Genomic DNA, 27,703 nt, shown 5'->3' with positions numbered 1-27,703 from the left:
TAAAGTTTTTATTATTTTAAAGTTAAATTCACGGTACAGTCACAAACAAAAGTTATTTACAATTTTCACTTAAATTGAGATTTTTATGTTAATATTATTAAAATGATCACTAAATTTCATTCTTTTAGAAACTTTATATCAAAATTTCTATTATAAAAAAAAATAGTTGGTTTAAATCATCTATTTCAACAGATATTAAGAGATATGGATTTGATGAAAATGTCATTAACTTTTGTTTCCGATTGTACCGACAAATCATCCTTAAATGATCGAAGTGGGAACTAATACTATCACCGTGCCATGGCTGTTGACGCGTAAAGTCATTCGATATATCTCTCTTATATTTAGTGTGGACTGATATCTATATTTTGATATTTTCTTTTTCTTTTTTTTATTCTTTCTTATATATATAATATATATATATATATATAATAATATTTATATATATAATATATAATAATATATATATAAAATTATATATATAAATAATATTTATATATATATTTTATAATAATAATTATTTTTTTTAAGTTATTTTTTTCCTTTGAAGTTTTTTTTGAAGTTATTTGTAGGTTATTGAGGTTATGTTCGTTTTGGTACGGCAAAGAAGTATAACTTCTTACGTGCGTACATAAGTACACACACAAGTTTTTTATATTATATTTTATTTTACATTATATTATTTTTCTAGGATTTTATATGTCAATCTAACCAAGATTTTTACATCGACGTATTCCTCGTAAACTCCGAAGCAGTTAAAAGAGTCATTTCGTGTGACCGACGCGTGTACTTCGAAGGAAGAGATTGCGGTTTAGTGAAAAACAAAATAAAAAGAGTAAACGGAAGGAAAAGGAAAAAGAAGAAAAAAAAAAAGCTAATACACGTGAAGTAAACTAAACAATAAAGAAAAGAAAAGAAAACGAAAGAAAGAAAGAAAGGAAAAAAAGAAATGAAGTAAATTTATCCGCATGCGTTGCGTGCGAACCTGTACACACGTTTCCGCTTCCACTTTCTTATGTAAAGCATTCCCGTCGTAAGTTACTCTCGTTGAGAATTCCGTAAATACTTGGCAGGTAATAGTAATAGTAATAGTAGTAGTAGTAGTAGTAGTAAAAGAAGGTGATGGCTAAGGTGCAAGTGAAAAGGAGGAGGAGGGGAGGGGGGAAGAGGTTGAAGCAAAGGAACGTGAACGGAGGGGGGTTGAGCCAGGTTTAAGGAAGGAAAATAAAATAAGAGGGTGGTTATGGGGGTGGTCGTGGTGGTAAAGATAAAAAGAGTAAGTGAGAGAGTGAGAGAGAGAGTAGGTGGAAATAGTAGGACGATTAGAACGAAGCAGCACGCCTGACTAATATTAGCTACGACGATCCTTCGTGGCGTTTTAATATCCTGGCTTAATATCCGCGTCGGGACGCTTTGTTCTTTATTCTCAACCGATCGTGAGTTTGCCAGGGTTCCAGCTTTACGATTCTACCAAGTCTGACCAACTGACCGTAGCTACTACTTCTTCTAACATGCACACATACACACACATATCATACACAGACGTATACGTGGCTGCATCAAAACTCCATTTTCTACTGTCACGGATAGTCCCTTTTCTCCCTCGAGTCATCGTCACTTCGATTTGCGTTTCTCTTCTTTCCTTTCTTCTTTTTTCTTTTTCCCTATTTTTTCTTTCCCAGAGAAAGAGAGAGAGAGAGGAAATTTAAGATTGAATAGAAATCTAAAGATTGCGAAGAAGGAAGAAGTACGTACCATCTCATTTTGCTTCGTTTTAATACGAATACGGGATATTAATCATTAACGATGTGTACGACGAGAGCTTTTGAAAAGCTCTGCAGATAAAGCTAGGTTCGGTTTAAGATTCCTTTGAGAATATATCATATAGTTATTATACCTATTCAAATGAAAATACGTTGAAGTTTCTTACTCTCTGCAACTAACTAACTAGTTGCACAAGGCTGGGAGTGGGGGTGGGGGTGGGACTGGGGAGGGGGTTGCTGGAAATAGACATTTTAGACAAAAAATTTCTTCTCTATATTATTTTCTTTGTATCAGTAAACGTGTAATATGATAACTTTTATTTAAAGGAACAAAAACACAGAGAGATAGAAAAAGAAAGCAAGAGAGAGAGAGAGAGAGAGTGTCCAGTTTTCAGGAGGATAGAAAGAGATAAAAAAAAAGATAAAAAGTAAGAGAGAAAGAGAGAGACAGTGTGTTTCTAGGAGAATGGGAAGGAAGAATGTCGAGACCATGCTGTGCCTTGATGTACCCCGAAAGTCCGGTTTTCATGAAACGGCGCATACGCGACTTGTCACTGATTTGCGTGCGTTCAAAGGGTAGGATCTGCGTGCTCGTGCCGTTTAATGGGATCCTTTGTGCGATATACCGCACGACTGTCGGCAACAGTAGGTGCGCGCACGTGTGTTTCTAGCACGTGTCCGTTCATTCGTTCGTTCGTTCGTATGTTCGGCTCTCACTCTAGACACGATTTCTCCTCGCTAGGTCATAAAGATTACCCTCTATGTTATCCTCTTTAATCATTTCTTCTTTCTCTCTTTTTTTATTCCTCCCCCCCCCCACCTACTTCCCCCTACTCCTCTACCCCTTAAGGTAATTTTTCTCTATTTTTCTTTCTCTCTTTGAAACGTAATTAATCAAATATTATTAACTTATATAACAATTTTCGTTTGCTTTTTACGGTTTACAGAAATTTACAGAAATTTACAGGAAAATGTAATCGTTGTTAGATTAGAAAATAGATTCTAAAATAAATATCATTGAAATTCTATTTTATTATTCAAACGTTCATATATATAAGATTCGGTTTTTGAAATTAGAAATGAATATTTTATTTGTTTAATGTTAATTAGATTTAATGCGAATCGAAGAATATGTAAAAAGGGAGAAAGGAAAAAAAAAGAGAGGAAATACTTAAGGCTGAGTTTAAATCAATGATAAGATCGCTGTCATTTTCGATTACCTTTTTTTTCCATATTTCAAATAACGTACAAAGTTTATATCGTGTGTACTTAATATAATACTTTGTTCATTTTTCAATTCACCTAACTCTTTGATGTTTATCGAATAATTCAAGGTGCGAGCTCGATATTTACCCCTATTATTTTTTAATATTTAAAATCAATATCCCTCTCCCCCCTCCCTACTCCTTCCCGTTTCGTATGAAACACTTCCATTAGTTACTAAATTATTCTCAGTGAGACTGATATTTTCTTACAGTAATATATTATAACGTTAGAGTTCTTAGAGAAGATGAAAGTAAAATGTATGGATCAAAGGGTAGGTATAAACTCAATCACGCATACAAACATAGATTAATACACGTATATGTATACGTGTGTAGACCCTATGGGGAATTCGATTCGTGAAAAGACAAGATCAACGTTGGTCGCCGGTTTGATGAAATAACCGGAACGACTGCGTGGCGCCAAACCGATCCACCTGACGGCATCAAGTTTTCATTTGGTGCGAGATCGCGTGTCGCAAATTACCGGTATCCGGGCAGACCTCGTCCCACCCCTCAAACAACCCCACCAAATCGATTTGCGTTCGACGTTCCGTACTTACTTACTTACTGTTATTTCCCGTTTGGAAATGGTCGAAAATGTTCATGAAAGACAATGATTTTCAAAGTTTATTATAACTGATTGTATTTCGTAGTATTGTTTCTGTTTGAAAATGATCGAAAATGTTGATGAAAGACAATGATTTTCGAATTGTATTATATGTGATTGTATTTCGTAGTATTGTTTCTTGTTTGAAAATGATTGACAATGTTGATAAAAGGCAATGATTTTCGAGGTGTATTATAAGTGATTGTATTTCGTAGTATTATTTCCCGTTTGAAAATGATTGAAAATGTTGATAAAAGACAATGATTTTCGAGGTGTATTATAACTGATTGTATTTCGTAGTATTGTTTCTTGTTTGAAAATGATCGAAAATGTTGATGAAAGACAATGATTTTCGAGTGTATTATGAGTGATTGTAATTTGTTTTTTTTTTTCAATTTATTTATTTTATAGATTTTCATTTCTTTTCATAAAACTTGTAGAAAAAAGAAAGAAAGGGAAAGATATCTAAAGAAAGCTCGATAGGGGAGGATCTCGTTTCGAGCTTTTCCCATTTGGAAATGGTCGAAAATGTTGATGAAAGACAATGATTTTCGTGGTGTATTATGAGTGATTGTATTTCGTAGTATTATTTCCCGTTTGAAAATGATTGAAAATGTTGATAAAAGGCAATGATTTTCGAGGTGTATTATAAGTGATTGTATTTCGTAGTATTATTTCCCGTTTGAAAATGATCGGAAATGTTGATGAAAGACAATGATTTTCGAGGTGTATTATGAGTGATTGTAATTTGTTTCTTTTTTTCAATTTATTTATTTTATAGATTTTCATTTCTTTTCATAGAAAAAAAAAGAAAGGGAAAGATATCTGAAAAAAGCTTGATAGGGGAGGATCTCGTTTCGAATTTTTCTCGTTTGGAAATGATAGAAAATGTTGATGAAAGACAATGATTTTCGAGGTGTATTATAACTGATTGTATTTCGTAGTATTATTTCCCGTTTGAAAATGATTGAAAATGTTGATAAAAGGCAATGATTTTCGAGGTGTATTATAACTGATTGTATTTCGTAGTATTGTTTCTTGTTTGAAAATGATTGAAAATGTTGATGAAAGACAATGATTTTCGAGGTGTATTATAACTGATTGTATTTCGTAGTATTGTTTCTTGTTTGAAAATGATCGAAAATGTTGATGAAAGACAATGATTTTCGAATTGTATTATAAGTGATTGTATTTCGTAGTATTATTTCTCGTTTGAAAATGATCGAAAATGTTGATGAAAAACAATGATTTTCGCGTCTATTATAAGTGTGTGATTGTAATTTTTTTTTCTATTTATTTATTTTATAGATTTTCATTTCTTTTCATAGAAAAAAAAAATGGGAAAGATATCTGAAAAAAGCTTGATAGGGGAGGAACTCGTTTGGAATTTTTCTCGTTTGGAAATGGTCGAAAATGTTGATGAAAGACAATGATTTTCGCATGTATTTTGTGTGATGTAATTTCTTTTTTTTCAATTTATTTATTTTATAGATTTTCATTTCTTTTCATAAAACTTGCAGAAAAAAAGAAAGAAAGGGAAAGATATCTAAAGAAGAAAGCTCGACAGAGGAGGATCTCGTTTCGAGTTATAAGAGGATTATCGCCGAGTAGTATACGGTTACTTTTGCAGGAAGCTTCGCGAATGTTTCTTTTTTTTTCCTTTCCTTTCATTCTTTCATTTCAAAACTCTAATCGATTGCTTTTCTAACACGAGAAAAACGCGAGATAGAGATTTATAAAGTGGACGGATTCGGGCACGTGCATCAGCCCGACGTAAGGAAAATCTGAAGAAAAAACCTTGCGATACCGTAACGCTTCTGTTTTATATTTTCTTCTTCTTCTTCCTCTTCTCTTCTTCTTCTTCTTCTCCTTTTTCTTTCGCATCTTCTTCTTAATTTCTTTCTTCCCTCCCCCCGTACCTTTTGTTTTCCTTTTATTTTCTCCCCTTTTTTCTCCCTTTCTCTTTTCCTTTTTCTTTTTTATCTCTTACCCGACCTGGAAGGAAAATCTTCTTGAGAAAAATCTCTGAGCGTGGAAACGATTTTCCTTCGAACGACTTACCTCGACCCACCTGTTCTCCTAGACGATCTCACCTATTTCGTCGCAGGGATATAGGAGGCTTGCCGCCGACTAAATTGTGTTTTAAGCTCGAACTTTACGCCGCTTTCAAGCTAAGAGAAAGGAGAGATAGAGATAGACAGAGAAATAGAAGGGGCAAAAGAGAAAGAAAAAGAGAGAAAAAGAAAGAGAGAAAAAGAGAGAAAGAGAGAAAGATAACTTGCGATACCGTTATCCTTGCTAAGTGTCTCAGTCAAGACGTCCTACTTTACAAATCCCAAAGTCTGCGTCGATGTGCAATACGTTTTACACTTTTCTATCTCTCTCTCTCTCTCTCTCTCTCTCACTCTCACTCTAGCTCACTCTCTTTCTTTCTCTTTCTCTCTAACTCTCACTCTATCTCACTCTCACTCTATTTCTCTCTCTCTCTTTCTGTTTCTTTGTCTCACTTTATCTATCCATCTTTCTCTTTAGTTTTCGTTTTCGTAGGAATAACCGACAAAGACAAAAGTCGTTTCTTTGCAAACGGTATAAAACTCAGACGACTTGACTACGGGTTCGTAATGAGATGCATTAACTTTCGGTATAGTTTCCGCGCATATAACGATTAATTATTATTCATATCCGAGGCTTGGAGCTAGCTTTCTCGAAAGGTGTGATGGTCCCGTGCACGCTGCTGACACGAGAATTAGATATTTAGATGCGGCTTTATCGTACCTTTCGTAAGATAATCGTTAGTTTTCCTCATGTTCCGAGAGAAAATATTGTAAGAACGTCGTTAGAGAAAGAAGGGATGATGCATCTCTTGCATATAACACCGAAAAGAGGGGGTGGGAAGGGGTGGGGAAGGGGGAGAAGAAGAAGGCATCTATCTTTCTCAAGGTAAAACTTCAGGGATCAAGTATTGCTATATCAATTTGAATTTATTTCTCATTTCCTACAAATAGGCACGTACTCTCTCTCTTCTTTTTTGATTTTTTCTTTCTTTCCTTTCGTTACTTGTTTCTTTTCTTATTTGTAAATATAGATATCCCCTCACCCCACCCATTCGTCATTGTTTTATAATTATTAAGAATGAAAGAAATTTAGTAAAGAAAAATAAAGGTAAACCTTAACGATATACTTTATCGAATTATGCAACATTTTTGAAGTTATACTTCTTTTGGCGCGTTGGGGAAAATGTAATGGGGAGTGATTTTGTTCCGAGCGTCTGGAGAAACGACACCATGAAGTTTGTCAGTAATTACGACGCTCGGGAAAGCGATTTCAAGTATACGGCATGAAGTTGTCTTCTCTTCTTCCCCCCTTTTTTTCTCAAGCGGGTCACCCATCCAAGTACTAATCGTACTCAGCGCTGCTTTACTTAAATGATCGAAGCGAGAACTAATGCTGTAACCGCGCCATGGCTGTTGACGCGTGAAGTTATTCGATATATCTCTCTTATATTTAGTATGGACTGATATCTATTATGATATTTTATTATTCTTTCTAATATATATAATATATCGATAATAAATTTAAATTAATAATAATAATAATAAATTTTTTTTGTTAAGTTATTTTTGAGGTTATTGAGGTTATGTTCGTTTTGGTACTGCAAAGAAGTATAACTTCTTACGTGCGTACATAAGTACACACACCAGTTTTTTTAAGTTATTTTTTTTCTTTGAAGTTTTTTTTGAAGTTATTTTTGAGGTTATTGAGGTTATGTTCGTTTTGGTACTGCAAAGAAGTATAACTTCTTACGTGCGTACATAAGTACACACACCAGTTTTTTTTTTTGGAAGTAGTATAAATTTTATTATTATTCTTTAGATTTGTTCGTTTTCGTATGAGAAATATATCCTGGTAATATACTACAGGTTGAAGATCCATCAAGTGGAAATCACTCTGGTTTCCAGTAACTTTGGTCTCTCTTCCTCTTCCTCTTCCTCTCCCTCTCTCTCTCTCTCTCTCTCTCTCTCTCTCTCTCTCTTCTATGAATCTATACGTCAAACTAGAGATATTTGAATAGCCATTGATGTAACTTCGATTACAAGGAAATAGTTTCGTTCAATGAGATCTTTTAATAAAACTCGAGACATTAATCTGATAATTGTATAAGCTTTCGATATAACGTGATTTAATAAACTCGGACAAGCATCATTTCCCATAACATTGTTTCGTTTCTATACTAACTTATTTAATTGTATCATAAATAAATGAAAAATTGAGTATGTTTATTTTAATATAATTTTCTTATATTTTAATCAAAATATAATATGATAAATAAAAAATAAAATAAATATATGATTCCTCAATTATCCTTAATGGATAAAGTTGTTTTTCTTATTAATTTTTCTTCTTGATATTTTGATGAAAACTAAATAGAAAATGAAAAGGAAAAGTGTTAAAAGTAACACTGATATTGCAGGATTCAGATAAAGGAACTTATTTAATTATATCATAAAAGAAAAATCGAGTATATAAATTTTAATCTAATTTTCTTGTATTTTTAATCAAATATAAATTATATGATAAACAAAAATATTCCTCGATTATCCTTAAAGGATAAAGTTATTTTTTTTATTAATTTTTCTAGTATATTAATATTAATTTTATTAATATAGTATAAAATATATAATATAGTATATTAATTTAAATCTATTTTCTTATATTGAAGTTATTTTTAATCAAATATATAATATGATAAAAAAAAATATTCCTCGATTATCCTTAATGGATAAAGTTAATTTTCTTATTAATTTTTTCTTCTTCTTCTTATTTTTCTTGATATTTTAATGAAAACCGAATAGAAAATGAGAAGAAAAGGTGTTAAAAGAAACACTGATATTGCAAAATTCAGATAAAGATCCAAGATACCAACTTATTTAATTGTATCATAAAAGAAAAATCGAGTATATAATAATTTAATCTAATTTTCTTGTATTTTTAATCAAATATATAATATATGATAAACAAAAATATTCCTCGATTATCCTTAATGGATAAAGTTATTTTTCTTATTAATTTTTTCTTCTTCTTCTTCTTCTTCTTCTTCTTGATATTTTGATGAAAACCGAATAGAAAATGAGAAGGAAAGGTGTTAAAAGAAACACTGGTATTGCAAAATTCAGATAAAGGTGCAAGATACCAACTTATTTAATTGTATCATAAAAGAAAAATCGAGTATATAAATTTTAATATAATTTTCTTGTATTTTTAATCTAATTTTCTTATATTGAAATTATTTTTAATCAAATATATAATATATGATAAACAAAAATATTTCTCGATTATCCTTAATGGATAAAGTTATTTTTCTTCTGAATTTTTTCTTCTTCTTCTTCTTATTCTTCTTCTTATTCTGCTTGATATTTTGATGAAAACCGAATAGAAAATGAGAAGGAAAGGTGTTAAAAGTAATACTGGTATTGCGGGATTCAGATAAAGGTCCCAAGTCTAATTCTAAATGTGCTAAGACTTTCGACTCGTGCTAAAGTACAAAAGTTTCCAACGGCAGTAGTACCCATCTCCGATGTTACGGTAAATGGACAAAAGTCCAACGTGGACTGGGTGTTTACTTACCTCGGCGTCTCGTGGGATTAACGCGTTTCGGCTTGAAAGGTAAGAAAGATAAGAAAGAAAGAAAGAAAGAAAGAAAGGGTCGGTGGAATTAAAAAAGAAAATTAGCCGACGTTTCGAGAGAGCGCGCCTACTCAAAGATTTTTTTTCCTACCCACGGTTGCAATCTTTTCTTATTTTCCCACCAATCCAGTACACCAGCACACTCCTCCCCTTCCCTCTCTCTCTCTTTCTTCTCACTCCTTTTTTGCGGTAATATAACGCGAGAACGGTTTCGCGGCCTTAAAACTATCTTTTAATACTTCGAAACGGTGCCGTTTGTTTCCGCCGGGACCGTTGCTATGAACTCGCGAATTAATAGAATTTTTAATTAAAATGCGCCGTAATTGTTCCGAGGAGGAGGAGGAGGAGGAGGAGAAGGAGGAAGGTGAACAGGGAGATGGGGTAGAAATGAGAAAGAGAGAGAGAGAGATAGAAATAAAAAAAGAAACGGTGGAAAAGAGATAGTGCGAGACTAAGAGTAACCAAAAAAAGAAAAAAAAAAGGTATACGTGTGGAATACAATAGTGGAAAACCGAAGGAGAGAGAAAAGGGCGCGAAAAGCGGATTGCGAAGGTAAAATGAAACAAAGAAGAAGAAGAGAAATAAAACCAGAGAGAAAGGGAAAAATAGAGGGGGAAAAAAAGGAAGAAAAGAAACACACAAGTGGGGTGGGTGGGTGGGGGGGTGTTACAGATAGAGAGTTTATTACCGCGATCTGATTACAACCCCCGGTCGTAGGGGATTTAATCTCGCGACTGTTATTGTACGGTTGCAGGTGTATCGTTTAAATTTGAATGCACCGATATTGTTGTTAGGTCGAATCGCATAATAGTTTATCTACGAGCATTCGACTTTTTGTTTCCCCTTTCGCGAAAACTGGCTGCCGGTCGTTCCGCGTCGGTTATTTTTATTCACCGTGATAAGTGGATTTCGTAAGCATCGATCCGTCTTATTCATCTTTCTCGTTATTTTATAAAAGAGGGTGGGGGGAAAGGAAACGTAACGTTTCGATTTTTGATACATATGCTCCTACGAATAAGAACTTTTAGCTTTTCTTACTAACAACAACAACTGGCCTCTTTTTTTTTTTTTATTTTTCTAAAACTAATAGACGAAGATGAATTCTACGAAATGTGTTTTTTTTTCTTTTCTTTTCTTTTCTTTTCTTTTCTTTTCTTTACTTTACTTTTCTCTTCTATTCTATTCTATTTCATCTCATTTCAAAGGAAAGAAAGTAAAGACGAATAGGTCGAGATTTTTCATCGAAATCATTCTTCCTGCCCTTATCTTCCTTCCCATGACATTAGCAGACGTTGGTCAGATTTCTAAGCACAGAGCGAGAGCTTGAGAAATTTTCTATCCCGATTTTGTAAAGATCGATATTATTTCTCCTTATTTTTTCTTTGTTTATTCATTCGAATCGTGGAATATAGTGAGCCTAGGGATATCACGAATGAAGTATTATCCCTAGATAGAAAGTTTAGATTTTAGGTTATGTTCTTTTATTTCTTAGTTACCATTATTCTAGAACGAATAACGAAGTAATCATCATCCCCGGAGCATATTAGAAACTCACTTATAGTAAAATGATTATCAGCACTCTCGTGCAATCTCGTTTGAACGTTTTAACACGGTGAACAATATAATTTAGTGTAGATGGTGAAATTGCGTTCTATAACCCCCATGGCTGGTGAAAAGTTTTCTCCTTGAATATTCTCGAGGCTTTTGGTCGTATTATGGCAACCTTTTTCTCTCTCATAGAGATGCTAGCCATGATAGTTCGCACTATGACGACGATGATGATGATGATGATGATGATGATGATGATGATGATGATGATGACAATGCTCTCGCTTACGCAACGTTCTTCCTCGTTACAACGTCGCCAAAAGCGGATTTTCTAATGAACGATATGACTCTCGTTATTCATTAGCAAATTGTTCAGAGTAAACGGGGTGAATGGTAGAGGTGGTAGGGGGAGTATGAGGGTTGAGAGGAGTCGTGCGGGTGTCCATTTAACGAGCTGGAACATCCCTTTCCATTTGCCTTCAGGCATTCCATATATCGGATATGAAGAGAGAGAAATCGTCCATCGTTCATGCTTTGGCAACATATTTTATGATGACATAAACGGAAGATAGGTGATCGTCGACTAATTGACCGAACGCGCAACACAAACCGAACACAAACCGAGCACAAACCGAAGCGTACCAACGGTACTTGCATGCACGCGGATAATAATTCGTTTCGTTTCACGATTAAGAAGGGTTAAGTTAGTTAGTTGGTTGGTTGGTTAGTTACTTGGGCGATGGGTCAATCTCTTCTTCACGATTCATTCCATAAAGAAACCTAAACGTATCTATACATATATCTATCTATCCGTCTATCTAGGTATATGTAGATATACCTTTACATATGTATAGAGAGAATCGAGAACAACGTGGTCACGATTACAGGAAGAGGCTTTGGAATCGTTAATCCGGTAGTTCTCTTTTTGAAAAATTATTCTCTCTCTCTCTCTTTCTCTCTCAGTACTAAAATCGATTCCCATTAAAAGTACGTGAGAAAGTATTCGTTTCTCGAACCTTTTTCCTCTTTCGACTCATTTACAGACCCATTACACGCGCAAACCACACAATTCTCTCTCTCTCTCTCTCTCTCTCTCTTTCTCACGTTGAGAACACACTCGACTCGAGTTCGTTCAACGAACGATCCCTTTCGTTGTACATACCTACATACATGCGTACATATACACACACGCAGACTTATATACCACACATAGATACGGACCCCGAACGTGAATTATGAAGCTTAATACGAGGGAACACGAGATTTTCCAACTACTCGCACAAGAGGAAATAAAAAAGGCGTGACTCTAGTCGGTATTCGCGTACTTTCGTCTTCGATCCGTGTCGATCGGTTTCGATCGTTTTCGATCGTACTCGCAGTGTGTTCAGTTGAATCGACGAAGCTAACCAACCGATCGATCGATGAGACTCACCCCCTGTTAACTTGTGTTTACTACATTTGTATATGTGTACATATATATATGTGTGTGTATATAGTGTTCGTGTAACGCGTTGTGTACCTGCAAACCTATATGTCCGTTCGAGAATAGGGAAAGCCCTGGTAGTACAGATAGGTGCTGGCGAAAGACCACGATAACGCTTATCTGCTTCCTGGATTTATTGCCAGCGCAATGAAAACGCAGCCGACGAGCCGCTCTTCCCTGCCCATTCCGATGTTAATTAGTCCGGGGGCCACGGTCCGAAGCGTATTCTTAGGTCCTTATAGATTATGGTTACGACGTCTATCAGACTCATTCGGGGGAAACAATGGCAAACGACGTGACGACGTTGACATACTTTTTTCGAAAAACCCGAAACGTCATTCTAAACACGCGATTCGTTATTCTTTATTTTATTCTATACTCTACTCTCTATCTATCTATCTTTCTCTCTCTTATATTTGATCTCTCATCTTTCTATATTTTCCCATGAGAATATAACGTACATATACGTCCTGAAGATACATGAGATTCGTGTGCATTCTCCGGAGGACGATCTCGAGTGAACCCCCTTTCGTGTTGTTGGATGTATTCTATTGTTGGTAACCGTTCGACTTGAAGTGTAAGCTTGACGATTCTAACATATGTACGTAAGTGTGTGTATATAATGTACGTGGTATGTATATAAGTAAGTGTATGGTATATACATATGATGTAATATCGATAACATTTTTCTATCTTTATATATATGTGTTTTTTTTTTCTTATTAAATTATTAAATTTATCAGAAATTAATGTTACGAGATTTAATATAAAAGACTATTAGTGTCATTTATTTTTCATATATTTGAATAATGTTAGAACGAATTCATTTATAATACATAAACATGTATATATTCCTTACTAATTTATAATTACAAATTTAATTTGATTCTAATACTTTTCTCCTAATATTATATCAGATAATTTAACCTAAATAGAAAATGAAATAACATATATTTGACTATAAAATCAATATATAAAATATCGACATTAGTGACGCAACCCTGAAGCATTTTGTTCGTTCGAAGAACTCTCCCAATAAAATTCGAGCTTCTATTGTTTAACAAATCGAGAGGCCCGGGATTCGAACCCGGGATCTTCCGCACACCGAAAGAACGCTCTACCACTTGAGCCACGAAGACCTATAATATCGACATCATTACATATCAATTTATCAAACGTAACATAAATCGGATCTAATTATCAAACGAAACAAGTATCATTCCAATTTATCGCGTAATTGGAAATATTACAAAATTGTCTTGAATAAAATGATTAATGCACGAACGATGATCCTTCATCCATCGTAAAGGGCTGGATAAATCAATAAGTTATTTCGAGGAAGTGTTTTGACTTTGTAGATAGATCGACCAAGCTCTCTGTCTAATATCCTATCTCGTAAATAATGAAGTTTAGGTTATCGGTATCGATCCCAAATTATATCCTTATACGATAGTATTCGATTAAGGGTATGTCGTTCGTACGAGAAGGCACACACTCAGAATTCAAACTCAAAGGGCATAGCTTTATAACCGATCGCGATTCGTACAATCAAATGTCTTGAGGTTTGCAAGGTATTCACTCTTGTTCTGCCATTTCTCTCTCTCTCTCTCTCTCTCTCTCTCTCTCGTAATCCTCCTACAACCTTCCCTCTCCACTTCATCCCCTCTCCATCTCATTCTATTATCCTTCTCGCTCTTCTCGAAGCTCCTTTTAGAAGATACCCTCGACCTTTGTAGAAGTGAAACAGTATCAAAGCAAGACTTCGTATCCATCGCATCGTTAACCCATGCACCTCGAATATTTGCCGTTCGATCCTGGATTTCATGGATACGTAACTTTACTATTGAATTTGTTGTTACGTTCTCAAACTTTCAACGTTGTTTGTTGAAATTTATCGACACTGTGAAAAGAATGCTTACTTTCTTTACTCCCACCCCCACCCCACCCCACCACCCACCCTGTTTTATGTTTGACTGTATCATTGGAGGTTTTGGTGATTTATTATCTTCGTTATTTTAAAACTAGGAATAGAAGATCTCTCTTTGATGAGAATAAAAAATGTTTATATATTAAGTGAGTTAAATTAATGTCATCGTTGAAAAGTGTAACGTTGTTCCTTGTAATATAGGAAGAAACGAATGAAGAAACGATTGATAATTATTAATGAAATTATTGTAACAAGTACTCTCTGTTCATTCATTGGTTAACAGGTTAACGTGATCATCGTATAAGCAGTCTAAAAGGAAAAATTGCGGTCAAATGGATCGTTCGGTAGATTTTTTTCAAATCAACCGCGACACTTTTGGTTATTCGAATTATTCCGAGCGTTAACGTCATCTATCAATACATTTTCATGCACTCACTGTAATTTAGTTTCCTCTGAAGTGACACCTTTGGTCTGTCTGTCTGTCTGTGTGTGTGTGTGATGAATTGAGTACAATAACCCTGCTCCTTTCATTAACGTTGGTTTGTTATTTCATTTTTATTTCTACAACTTCACATTGATTTTGTTGCATTGAATTTGTCGAGCATCATTCACTTTGATCGAAGAAATATAATTTAAAAAAGAAAAAGAATGGGATGCCTTTTTAATAATAAACTAAATATTTTCTCTCGCGTGAGATATAATCGATACTCGTGAATTTTCTTTTCTTTTTTTTGGTTTCTCGTTTTAATATCATTTAATTGAAAGAGTTTCGTTTTATATTATCACGATCAGAAGATTGAAATATTATATCCAAGTGTGATGATTATAAGTAAATTAATTGAACACAATGAGATTTACCGGTATATATATATCTGTTTAACTGTTTCCTCCATCACGTAGTAAAAAGATTTTAAACGTAAAATTCATTAGCCGCACACTGAAATTCTCTTGCTTGATTTTTTTTTTCTTCGGAGAGAGAGAGAGAGAAGAAAAGAAGTACATATGTACTTATTACTATTCCAAGCACGACCGAATTACTTTCCTACGTTATCGGTAAATGAGGATCGTAATACGAGAAATTAAAGTGAAACTTTTCCAAAAAGCAATAATAAAATAATGAAATTTATTAAATGTACTTTACAACGTATGCTTCAGATGAAAATTTTACGAACTAGATCAAAGTGAGAGAGAGAGAGAGAGCTAGATAAATATTCCAGTTTTCGAGATGAAAAAAAAGAAAGAAAAGAAAAGAAATCGAATGATTATTAGTAATCGTGCGGAAAGTAAGAGAGAAAATAAAATTGAGTTTTAAAAAGTTGGTGTTACCAGCACGCAAGGAATAAGGGATCAATTCCACTTACTTTCACCACCTACATCTCGTCGAATTTGCGAATATAAAATGAAAGTATAGTTAATTCGGAGTAAAGTTAACATTACATTTGTGATCTCGCGTTCGCTTTATCAAAAACCCTTGGGCAGTAGAGGTTTTTATCCTTGGTAATCAAGCCGCCGGCAAGATATATGAATTACGCGAGAAAAATATTGTGTCGCATGAGTAGCACGGAACTTCTTAGTGTGTGTGTGTGTGTGTGTGTGTGGGTTGTTGGCTTAAAAAAAAAAAACTCCTGCATAATCGACGACGCTAATTATAACACGATATCGTGTGTGTCTCGTTAAAAAATAAAGAAAATAAAAAAGAAAAAGGAAAAAGAAAACATACACGCGTAATAATGTTTTATAAACTTTGTTTTCACGAAAACGAACGAACGTATGAACTTACGAACGAATAACCCGTATGAAAGAATAAACTGCGAAAGAATAAATTTACGAAAGAAGAAAAATGAGGATTATCCGAAATCCTAAATCGTTCAAAATTGCGATCCTAATTCTAAATCAATGGGGAGGGGGACACACATTCTCGAATGAATCTATCGGTGAAAGTAGAATAAACTGGTGTGTGTACTTATATACGCACGTAAGAAGTTATACTTCTTTGCAGTACCAAAACGAATATAACCTCAATAACCTCAAAAATAACTTCAAAACAAAAAATTCAAAGAAAAAAAAATAACTTATAAAGAAAAATTATTATTATGATATATATATAAGAAAGAATAAAAAAAACTGGTGTGTGTACTTATGTACGCACGTAAGAAGTTATACTTCTTTTGCGTACCAAAACAAACATAACCTCAATAACCTCAAAAATAACTTTAAAAAAAAAGAAAGGAAACATATTTTCAATCGATCGATATATTACATATATAAGAAAGAATACAAAATATGTACTCACGTAAGAAGTTATACTTCTTTAGCGTACCAAAACGAATATAACCTCAATAACCTCAAAATAAAATTATTATCAATAATAAATAATAATAATAATAAGAAGTTATACTTCTTTTGGCGTACCAAAACGAACATAACCTCAATAACTCAAAAATAACTTCAAAAAAAGACTTCAAAGAAAAAAAATAACTTAAAAAATATTAATATATATATATATAAGAAAGAATAAAAAAAAGAAAAGAAAATATCAAAATATAGATATCAGTCCATACTAAATAAGAGAGATATATCGAATACTTCACGCGTCAACAGTTATGGCGCGGTTACAGCATAGTTCTCGCTTCGATCATTTTAAGTAAGCGGCGCTGAGTACGATTAGTATTCGGATTGGTGACCCGCTTGAGAAAAAAAAGGGGGGAAGAAGAAAAAGAAAACTTCATACCGTATACTTTAGAAATCTCTTTGCCGCGCCTTCGTAAATACTTGACAAACTTCACGGTGTCGTTTTTTTCCCAGACGCTCGGAACCAAAAAGTCACACACCCCATTAATTTTCCCCCAACGCGCCAAAAGAAGTATAACTTCAAAAATGGGTGAGAATTGGTAGCAATCTTTTAACGAAACGACGAAAGAGAAGAATGATAGATAGTATCGTCTATAGGCTCATGAAGTTAGTTTTCCGCGAAAGAAAAAAGAAGAACGTTCCTTTCGGATGAACGTGACGACGCGTCACGGATTGATGGTTTCTGCTCCCAGGATATCTCTCTCGTAATACTTTCTATTCTTTCAAATAGAAGAATGACATTGCTCCTCGACTTTCTAAGATGAATTTCATTGCATCCTCTGTAATCTTCTTCTCGTAATCTTCTTCTTCTTCTTCTTCTTCTTTTTCTAGTTTTTTTTTCTCCTTCCCCTCCCCCTTCCTTTATTCTACTTATTCTTATTCCCATTCTTATTCCTTTCGAATCTTCTCTGCATTTTTCTGAATTAGTTTTCTTTTCCCTTACTCTCTCTTCCCCCCACACCCACACACACTTCTTTGCCGTTCATCTCGAGAGAAAATTCAAAAGCAATTTCTTACATATTTCATGATAGCAATTATGGAAACGCAAACTCGTTTAGCCGGTCATCGAGAAGATCAATATCGATTCCTCGATCGACGGATCAAATCGTTACGTTTATTTTCGAATGAAATCCGCCCCCATGAATGATAATACCTGAACGTGCTGGGATTCGTAACTCGTTTCGGGTTTCGTTCTTCGATACCTTCTCTTCTTTGTCCTTTCCTGCATCTAACTATCTCTCTCTCTCTCTCTCTCACACTCATCCCTTATTCTCTCTCTCTCTCTCTTTTACTTTCTTTATTTCTCTCGTCTTATTCGATCTTTCTCTTCCCTTTTGCAGGATTTACATAGACTTCGGAAAGGTCAAGCAGGAGATTAGAAACATTGCTTCAAATCTTTCTACTACACACACACTCATACACACATATACATATTTATTAAATATTCAAAAGTCTCTAATACATTCGCGAGATGATTAAACGTATCACTATAATCGTTCTTGATTGTATAATCTCTCAAATTCTCCTATTATTCCTTTGTTAGAATATTTTCTAATCCGATATTTGTCTATCTATGTGAATAAGACAAACTACAATCGGCCGAAACCAAAATCGAAATCGAAATCGAAATCGCTTTGTTGTTTTCCCTTTTTTTTTTCCCCCTAGATTTATTTATTTAACGATTAGTATCACAGACTCCAATGGGATTTTCTTTCGTAAAGGATAAATCGAGTCGTCCCGAAGAAACTCTTCTGTTATTTTTTCTTTCCTTTCTTTCTTTTCTTTTCTTTTCTTTTTCTTCTTCTTCTTCTTTCTTGATAGAGCTTTCGGTTCAATTAAAACTGTACCTCGAGGTGTGCAATCTTAAACAGACCTCTTCGATCCCTAGACACGCTTCTTTTCTTCTTGTCTTACCCTACTTTCGCAAGGGAATACATTGTTTTACTGGGAAACATCGTCGGATAATCGAAAATACCCTTTTTTGATTGATCCTCTTTTTTTTATATCGTATTATTTAATCATCCTTTTCTATTAATCATTCGTACTATCGAATACGTTCGAGTATTTTCTACAAAACTTTTTCATACAATAATTAATTACTGACATTTAATTCATATAGAAAAGTACTTTTCGTTTTATCTTTGTTGAATAACATATTGTAACATTCGTGAAATAAAAATTGGGCCGTTTGATTGAATGGATGGGGGGTAGGGGGGTTATTGAACTCGGGTTTTCCACTTTACTGCTTTAATCTTTGATCCATTCAGGACTAACTTCCTCGCGAAAATCCCGATTTTATTTGCCATAGAAAAGTTCGATCCTATAATATTTAATCACCTTTATCTATTAATTAATTAAACTATCCAAAATACGTGCAAATTTTTATCGTAATTGATATCCAAAAAAATATGGATATATTTTAACGAACCAAAAATGTATTCATTTTGTTTAAGTATCTGTTTTAAATTGACAAGTGTAATCAAATCAAAATGTAATACTTTTAATATTAAAAAAAAAAAAGGAAAAAAAATGCATAGAACATATCAAACAAACAACTAAAATAAAAATAAAAAAAAATATAAGATAAAGAATTTCACGTTAATGCGATATACGACGTTTAAATAAAATTTCCTTTTATTATATTTAGAAATGACAATACTTCTTCCGTAGTAGAACAATCGAGTAAATGAGCTCGTAAATAATCTCTTTATCTTATTGACATGATTATCGTAATTAAGGTTATTATCGGATCGTAATGGTCGATGTACTGAATTCAGTATGAAATAACGTTGACTTTTATCACTCGTTTAACCAAAATTTCTCTCTCGTCGGGTTATTCTCACTTATAGCACCAAATATTTTCCTACACATATATAAATATATATAAATATATATGTGTATGTGTGTATGTATTTGCTTTGAATACGTCACGTGATAAATTTTATGGGAAACGATGAAAGGAGTACCGTCGCATTTGATGTTCCTCTCCACTTAAACGTTGATCGTTTGAACTTCCGTGGTCAAGCTTTTACGTGAAACGGAACTTGCAGATTGGTAAACGGTAAATCGAAACCAGAGACCGCAGAGAAATATTTTTACCCACGTAGCCGGTAGCATACGATTGAAATAAGTCGGATCTTTGATGATACAGAAATTGATATTGAATCGTCTACCCGCATTCGCAGTAATTAATGATCCAATCTATAATAATACTACATTGACTGTAATCTTTCGATGGATATTACGTATAAAATATATACACAAATTGTTTACAAAATCTAATAAATTAAAATTGGACAAATTTTTGTCAACGAGTGAAAAGAAAAATGAGGTCGAAAACAGTAGAGTTGAAAATAATTCGATTTTTATTTGAATAAACAAATAATTCAAAGTCTAGACGTTGTTTTTCAATTTAAAAGAGAGCGAGAGAGAGATAGGTATATATATATGAGCCGTTTATTTTGAAAGTGGCCTAACTCCATTTTTCATTTTTTTCCGGTTACCCACGGTAATATGTACAGCTTCAAATTATCTATCAATAAAGCATTTAAGATTTTTTATATTCAGAGTAAATACGCTAATTCTGGACACATAAGTTTTCAGATAGTTGAATCACTGAACCGTTTATTTTGAAAGTGGCCTAACTCCATTAGGAGTAGAGATTTTGGTGTGGTAGAAATGGCATTAAAAAAAAATAATTTACTGTTTGTCCCCCGAGAGTATTACAATATTATCAAAAAGTTTCGGAAAGGTAATAACCTTATTGTACATGAAATGAGACAAGAAGATTTTGTATCAACAAATTATTAGAAGACGCAATTTTTAAAAGGGTCAAGAATTCTAACGGAGAACCAATAAACTGGTTAAAAATATGTTGGATGCGTTTTTCAAAAATGAATAAGATTTTCTATAAGACATCAATGAATGAGAACGAAAATTTGAAAGTCCTGAATTTAATACCACGTCGGGGTAGACCAAGAAAGTTCGAAAATATTGTATTGACACCACTGTATAAAAATATAAGACAAATTACAACCGCAAAATTCAAGGACATAATTGACTTATTACGATATATACCACCGGAACATCATGATTTCTTTAAATCCCTTTCACATACACAAAATGTAGATGAGTAGAAAATTGTTTTGTAATTTATGTTTGTAAAAAATATTTTCAATCGCATAATTTATGTTTTAAAGTGTTATAAAGATATGTAAAATAAAATAAGTATTGTTTTTTCGCAATTTGAAGCATCTTAAATTATGTTGAATGGACTTCGGTTCCTTCAAATTTTATAACAAATCTGGTTGTTAATTTTGAAAGTGGCCTAACTCCATTCTTGGTAAGAAACGCATATTATTCACTTAATAATTGCCATTATTTTAATAGGAACTGTAAATTGAACACCTTTAGATACACTTAAGCAACATAACTCATTGTTATTCTTTACGTATATTTTTAATTGCATTGAAACGCAAACCTTTAAATATCTCAATTTAAGGTTATATGGAGTTAGGCCACTTTCAAAATAAACGGCTCATATATTTCTATTGTCGTAACATCCCTTCCATTCTTAATCTTGTAAAAGACATTGAAAAAGAAATAAAAAAAAAAAAAATTACGAAGACAACAGGGCGCAACCAAATTAATACATTCCTTACCTTTGTACGCAATAATTGTCTCGAATATTCTGTAAGAGTCTGAAACCCTTATTAAGTAAATATCTAAAGAGAAAATGAGATGGGAGAGAGATAGAAATAGAGAGGAAACGAGTTAATGAAGTAAATTTCGTTTCATTTCATTTGTGACATAACACGGACGCGAATAAATATCTGGTAACTCGAATGGTAGTTGTAAAATGTCTTCTTTTGTAAAAGGACATTCGGTTTGATAGTTTATAACTGTTTTACAAACGAAGAATATAGTATTCTTGTTTAAGATAATGAAAATAGAAGATGTCTCTCTCAAATAGTAAACCTTTTTCCGCGAAAAGATGTACCTAACCATCGGTTAAAACGAAGGGGAAAGAGAAAAAGACACGAGAAGCAGCTTAGTATGATTGTAACTCCATGCTGTTTGTCAGATAATTTGTCGTAGAAAGAGAAAGAAAGAGAAAGAGAGAGGTCTAACTTTGCAAAAGCGACAGCCAGGGAGATAAATGTGTCTTGAGATGTGGCTGACGGTTAATTAACATCGACGTTATTAACGCAAACTATCCTACCGGATCCCAGTGTTTCTCATCTCTTTCTTTCCTTCTTATTCTCATTTTATCTCTCCCTCTCTCTCTCTCAAAAAGCCTTTTTATCTCCCCTACTCTCGCATTGCACTCCTCCTCTCTTTACTTGACGTCTCCCCGATATTCTTTTATCTCTTTCTCTCATTCTCTACTTTACTTACTCCAACCACCACCACCAGTACCACCACCAGTACCAGTACCAGTATCAGTACCAGTACCAGTACCCTTTCTACGAAGCGAACACCGAAGAATCTTCCGTTCCGTGCGATAATTTAACGCGATTCTCGGAGATCGGTGCGAGATAAGGATTTTGCTCGAGTAATATAAAGAAGCCCGGCTTAGTCTCCGCGCTTGACCCGTTTACGTTAACTCGCCCTATTCACTACCGCACGCCTGGAGTACTTTGCAAACTTTCACACGCTCGTAGGTGGGCCATAAGTATGTACTAGTAAGTAACGCTGTAAGTAAGTAACGTCGTAAGTAAGTAAGTAAGTAAGTAAGTAAGTAAGTAAAGTAAGTAAGTAAGTAAGCAAACAAGCAAGCAAGCAAGCAAGCAAGCAAGCAAGGATGCGAATAAGTAAAAGTAAAAGTAAAAGTAAGTAAGTAAGAGGAAACAAGTCGAGTGGTTTAAACCAAAAGAAATCCAGTGATATAACTGTAAAACTGTGCATTAATGTTTAACTTTTTCAAACGATATATTTTATTTTCTTATCCTATTTTTCTAACCATAACCCATACTCTCTCTCTCTCTCTCTACGTTGTCCGATTTAATTTGCGGTTATCGTTTGTATTTCATTCGCAAAAAGAAAAACTCACGATTCTGTTCCAGAATTACCAAAATTCGGGAAAACGTCTGAACAATCATACAAGGAAACAAGTCGAGTGGTTTAAATCAAAAGTAATTCAGTGATATAACTGTAAAATTGTGCATTAATGTTTAACTTTTCGAATGATATATTTTATTTTGTTATCCTATTTTTCTAACCATAACCCATACTCTCTCTCTCTCTCTCTCTAAGTTGTCCGATTTTATTTGCGGTTATCGTTTATATTTCATTCGCAAAGAAAACCTCTGAACAATCTGAACAATCTTACAAGGAAACAAGTCGAGTGGTTTAAATCAAAAGTATTCAGTGATATAACTGTAAAACTGTGCATTAATGTTTAACTTTTCAAACGATATATTTTATTTTCTTATCCTATTTTTCTAACCATAACCCATACTCTCTCTCTCTCTCTACGTTGTCCGATTTAATTTGCGGTTATCGTTTGTATTTCATTCGCAAAAAGAAAAACTCACGATTCTGTTCCAGAATTATCAAAATTCGGGAAACCGCTGAACAATCTTACAAGGAAACAAGTGACCAAAACAAATCCAGTAATATAACTGTAAAACTGTGCATTAATGTTTAACTTTTTCGAATGATATATTTTATATTGTTATCCTATTTTTCTAACCACAACCCATATTCTCTCTCTCTCTCTCTCTCTCTCTCTCTCTCTCTACGTTGTCCGATTTTATTTGCGGTTATCGTTTATATTACAATTCACAAAGAGAAACTCACGATTCTGTTCCAGAATTACCAAAATTCGGGAAACCGCTGAACAATCTCACCATCTCAGTCGGTCGTGAGGCCATCTTCACCTGCATCGTGGAGAATCTCGGTCCGTACAAGGTGAGCCGCATGAATTTCGCGGTAAACTCGCGCGCGTTTACCGATTAATTAATGTCAACCGCACGTAATTATAATCGAGCATCTCGTTAACCGAGACCCGCGTATTACCGTTCGGTATAACTTTTGGAATAGAGGGGAAGAGAAAGAGAGAGAGAGAGAGAAAGAGAGAGAGAGAGAGAGAGAGAGAGGGAAGCAAATAGTTATAAAAAGGAATTAAAAGAATAAAAAAAGAAGAAACAGAAAAAATTTTATTACACGCGTTCAAAGTCCTACGTAAAATGCAATTAACGTCGTTAACAATCTCTCTCTTTCTCTCTCTCTTTCTTCTCTCTTCGATATTATTTTCTTTCCTTTTTTTCTACTATTTTCTCTCTTATTTTTCTCTCTCGTTTACTCACTCACGATTAAGATCATAATCGTTATTTCGCATTTATGGTCGATTGGTCTCACTCGAGAGTTGGCATATTTCTTTCTGAGAACGATGAACGGGAATCGATCGAGGTTTCCATTAGAAATCTTCTTTAGTGCGATAATAGACCTCCTCACCCCTCCCTCTCTCTCTCTCTCTCTCTCAACAACTTTTCCTCCTCTCGCGCGAATTCTCACCTTGAATCGTGTTCCACCGCATTATCGCGCGTAATTCAAAAACAGAAAAGTTCCATGGGAGTTGTAGAAAGGATAGGAGTTCGTTCGTTCCTCGAAGAAGAAGAAGAAGAAGAAGAAGAGGTGAAGGAGAAGTAGAAGGAGAAGGAGGAGGAAGGAAAACGGGAGCTAACGAACGGTGCAAATAAATTCCGAGTTGGAGAAGCGGTTCGGCACGGATCGAACTGCGTATCTCGGCAGCTCCATTTAAGTAGAAATAAAATCCCACGGGGTGTGAGTTCAGCAGTTTGTTAAGCGGCTACCTCTTCCCCCCTCCCCCCCACTCCCCCTGTCCCTGTCCCTCCCCATACTCCCCTTCTTTCTCATTCTCTTTCCTTTTCTTTCTGTATTCGTTACTATGAGCATACTATTCGTCGTCCTACTCTTTCCATTCGTTCGTTTTACTATCCGGAGCTGGCCAACCAACCCCACCAACCAACCCCACCAACCAACCAACCGACCCCACCAATTCTCTTGAAAATAAACGTTTCCTTTTCGAGGAATCTCCTCGAGCGGACTTTTTTAAACGGCTCTTCCTCATCTTCATTCTCGAACCGCTAATAGTTAAAGCTACTATGATTTCAAAGTCGACACTATGGCAAATGCGCGAGAGAGAAAAATCGGGTTAAAATCTGGGAAAAAGAAAATTGAGAAAAGCAGGAATCGCGCGTGTATAGTTCCTAGCTAAAAAAAAAAAAGAAGAGAACGAAGAGAATGAAGATTTGAAAAAAAAAGAAAGAAAGAAAGGAAGAAAAAAGAAGAAGGAAAAGAAAACAAAAGGGTTGGAAAAAAGTTATCACGAACCGGACTCGCATAACTCTCCAGCGATTTACTTACGCACGTATGAATTCATCTCCGCGTTCGATGACACGCCGGTACGGAAATGAAAATGTCGAGTCTCAATTCACCATCGGCATTATTTTACGGCAAAGTTCTTTCTCTCGCCTTGTAACCGGATAATCGATGGTGTTCGATATGTAGGTCGGGAGAGGAGGGGGGGTGGGAAGTGGTCTGGGGGAAGGGGTGGGGGTTCAAGGGGGGATGGAAACGATCGCTTGTTTACCTTCGATCTCTTCGCTTTTTTTTTTTTTTTGTTTCTTCTGTGTGTCTCTTCCCTTTTGTTTCCAACGTGCTTTGCGATAAAACAATTCCATAGCTTTGCCTTTACATTTAATTAAAATCCACCTCGTACTGATCGATTATTCGCTTTCGAGATGCGAATACCTCTACCCTCGCGGATTCAAGTTTGTTTAGATTATATAAATAAATGTATAGATGGTGGGAAACACACACACACACAGAGATGAACGTATTGAGATATTAGATAATACGTGGATGGATATATTGGTGGAAAACGTTGAATAATAATTAGTTACGAGATAATGATGATGATGATGATGATCTAATGGGGAAAATAAAAAAATTATATAATCTCGCGATATGGTTAAACTAAAAGCGATTTTAATCATGAGTTTATTATATTGTATTATATGTTAGGTTATATATATTATTTTCATTACAATTTGCAATTTTATTTGTTACTCTGCACGAAACGTTAATTCATTTACCATAGATAGGAGGGATCACCACGCAGTTACGGTGATATCGTTTCAAACTGATTTAAAGTTAGTTAGTAGTTCTTAGAATAATGCATATTCGACGAGCTTAGTCGATATTCATGAACATGAAATAGGGTTTCTTGCTCTCAATTCCATTTTTCTAATTTCATCATATAGTTATTATTATCGTACTATGAGAAATTTAATAATCAAAGATGTAATCGACTTTTTTTTATTTCGCGTCAGGTGTTACAAATATTATAAGCATTTACTATTACTTTTATCCAGGTGAAAAAATGTTGTTCCTGTTTTTATATTAATTATATTTATATTAATTATAATATTATTATATTTACTATTATTATATTTACTAATTATTATTATATTATACTATTAATTTTATTTATTATAATTATTATAATAATATTAATTATATTTATATTAATTATATGAAATAGGGTTTCTTGCTCTCAATTCCATTTTTCTAATTTCATCATATAGTTATTATTATCGTACTCTGACAAATTTAATAATCAATGATGTAATCGACTTTTTTATTTCACGTCAGGTGTTACAAATATTATAAGCATCTACTATTACTTTTATCCAGGTGAAAAAATGTTGTTCCTGTTTTTATATTAATTATATTTATATTAATTATAATGATATTAATTATATTTATATAATAATTTATTATAATAATATTATTTATTTTATTATTATAATTATTATTATATTTACTATTATTATATTTACTAATTATTATTATATTATACTATTAATTTTATTTATTATAATAATTTATTATAATAATATTAATTATATTTATATTAATTATATGAAATAGGGTTTCTTGCTCTCAATTCCATTTTTCTAATTTCATCATATAGTTATTATTATCGTACTATGAGAAATTTAATAATCAAAGATATAATCGACTTTTTTTTATTTCACGTCAGGTGTTACAAATATTATAAGCATCTATTATTATTTTTATCCAGGGGAAAAAATGTTGTTCCTATTTTTATATTAATTATATTTATATTAATTATAAAATTATATTTATAAAATTATATTTATATTAATATTATGTTTTAATATTATTAATTTAATATTAAATAATAATAATTAATATATTAATATTAATATTATATATATTAATTATAATATTTGATATTTTTTTATTATTATTATAATTCGTTAAAGCGAGAAAAAATAATAATAATAATTTATTTCAAAAGCACGCAGATTTGCTAAAAGAGTTACGTTCAAAGAAAGAAATGGAAAAATCTCGAGATTCGTCGTTACCAAGCAGTTTATATATCGCATCGAGGGGGAAAAATTTTAAAATTTCATTAAACAGTCGAAATTACTTCCTCCGGAAAAAACTGGGAGCGCAAACGTCGGCGGTGGGTTTCTTCTCGTCTAAACCAGTACTCTCCCCACCCCCGTCCCACCCTTCTAACCCCGAATCTTCTCCGTCCGAGAAAAAAGGGACGACTCTCCTCCTCGTTTATAGGATTGCAAGTAATTTTTACGATTTTAAACCTAATTGAAGCGGGAACCCGAAAATTTATCGACGATTTTAAAGATCACGAGTTTCTCCCTTCTGTTAAGTTATTAAAAATAATTCTTCTTAACCTTTTTAAAATTGACCTTACCAATTCATTTTTCATCTTATTTTGTACCTTTTCCTCCCGTTTCGTTTTATTTCATTTGATTTTATTTTATTTGATTTTATTTTATTGGATTTTTTTTGTATAATTCGCGTTGAAGAAGAAGAAGAAGAAGAAGAAGAAGCAACGAACCAGGGCAAACACTTTTAGCCGTATCGAGAAAAGCAACACGGAAGTCTTTTGAAAAAACAGGAAGAAAATGCTCGTCAATTTGATTATCACCGTTGAATCGTGTTAGGAGCCAATAATAATGATAATACGTAATAATAATGTGAAGTTGGTTA

At 33.6% G+C, this 27,703-nt stretch overlaps 1 protein-coding gene and 1 long non-coding RNA gene across 2 annotated transcripts in view; one reads left to right on the top strand and one right to left on the bottom strand.

Moving 5' to 3' along the window:
• LOC122525710 overlaps positions 1–22,764 on the top strand; it is a 37,262-nt gene extending 14,498 nt beyond the window's left edge. The window contains exon 2 of the long non-coding RNA XR_006305866.1: positions 22,696–22,764. This is a non-coding gene — a long non-coding RNA (uncharacterized LOC122525710). The remainder of the gene's footprint in view (positions 1–22,695) is intronic.
• The window catches only part of LOC122525732, a 94,191-nt gene that overhangs the window by 53,463 nt on the left and 13,025 nt on the right, over positions 1–27,703 (bottom strand). The gene's annotated exons all lie outside the window — the stretch shown is intronic.

Source organism: Polistes fuscatus, unplaced genomic scaffold (assembly GCF_010416935.1).
Source record: "Polistes fuscatus isolate 324 unplaced genomic scaffold, CU_Pfus_HIC Scaffold9, whole genome shotgun sequence".
NCBI classification, from domain to species: Eukaryota; Metazoa; Arthropoda; class Insecta; order Hymenoptera; family Vespidae; genus Polistes; species Polistes fuscatus.
Note: the sequence above shows the minus strand (reverse complement) of the source record. Positions and strands in the feature narration are given on the sequence as shown.